This window comes from Cimex lectularius, unplaced genomic scaffold, assembly GCF_000648675.2.
Source record: "Cimex lectularius strain Harlan isolate CLEC.00 unplaced genomic scaffold, Clec_2.1 scaffold400, whole genome shotgun sequence".
Lineage (NCBI taxonomy): Eukaryota > Metazoa > Arthropoda > Insecta > Hemiptera > Cimicidae > Cimex > Cimex lectularius.
In genome coordinates this window covers 207,531-208,991 of record NW_019392970.1, presented here as the reverse complement: position 1 = coordinate 208,991, position 1,461 = coordinate 207,531, and positions in this window count along the sequence as shown.

The following is a 1,461-nucleotide window of genomic DNA, read 5'->3' as shown; positions in this document are numbered from 1 at the left end:
CTTTCAACATGCATTGTATGTGTATGTATATACATTCTATGAAAAATACCAAACTACTGCAAAATGAATGTAGCGAGATTTCTTTTTGGGAGTTTGTGCAGAGTGACGAACATGAATTATGATCGTTTCAAATAATTTTGGACTATCCACTTCGAAAACACTGAAGATTCCTCGCTGATTTAGTTTATCGCCGTTTCGATATATTCAGAAGTGTGATTGTTGAATTCCGACAAATAAGACATACAAGCGAGAAAGCGTTTAGACCAACCACTAGACAAATCCACCACTAAAGATGGCAAAAATCCAAACGCGTCTGTTAGACCAAAACATGCAAACAGGCAGACCACGTTGTTGGAAATACTGAACTACTTCAGTATGAAAATAGTGAATTTCCTCTTGGAAAATTGGGTACAAACAGTAGTTTGTTTATTTCCGATCATTTTGGTATGCCTAGTCCCTCTGTTTTGGTTTGACTTTTTGCCATTTTGCCATCTTTATGGACAGAGCAACCCCACAAATTAGTTGAATGCTTTTTTCTCATTTTCAGGTAATATTTTCGTACTTCTCTATCTAATATTAACACATTCCAACCTCTACACAAGGCACAAGTGGCGTTGGAAAAAAGTTTAAACTCGTCTGTAAGGCCATCGAATATAAACGGACCAGGATTATGAAAACTATTGAAAAATAGGCGGCTAGAATTATTAGAAACAACCAAACTTTAAATTATTTCTGGTCGAACAAATTTTTTATCCTATCAACCAGGATTTCTGCCGGTTTTCTCGTCCGCTAAGTAGCATCACGTAGATTAAATTAAAGCCGGTAAATTTTACGAATCGCGAAAGCCTTCCTGATTGGAAAACTAATCTTTTTGATGAACACGTGATGGAATTGGGTTAAACCGAGGCACGATACCGTATGTCACCGTACATCACGGAAGACAGAATAGTAATGGGTCTGCTCGAGATTTACATAATCGAACATTACGCTATTGAATTGGACAATATATTCAATATTGTTTCAAAAATGTCACTTTTAAAAATTAAAAAGCTTTGGAAGCCTCTTCTTCAGTCTTATGTGAATTGCATTTCTTCGGAATTTATCGTTATTGGCGGCTGTGGTTACTGGGGATGCGAATCTACTTAAATTTAAATTGGACCTCCGCGTGTTGTCCCCTAATTTATTTCAAATCGCCCTCATTATTCTGACGGTTGTGGTGCGAGCGGCATCACAACGGCACGATCACTGAATATTTCCTACACGTAATATGGAGGCCAATATGATCAAACTACTTTCGATAAATCGAATATTTATCATATTTATTGGGAGGCGGTGGGCGCAGTTCCCTTATCTCTATACGGACTGTTTATATTTTCTTGAAAATGTTCCCTTCTTGAATCACAATCGAAACTTGTATTTTGTCTTCAATATATTTTTTATTACTATTAATACTCACAGTTC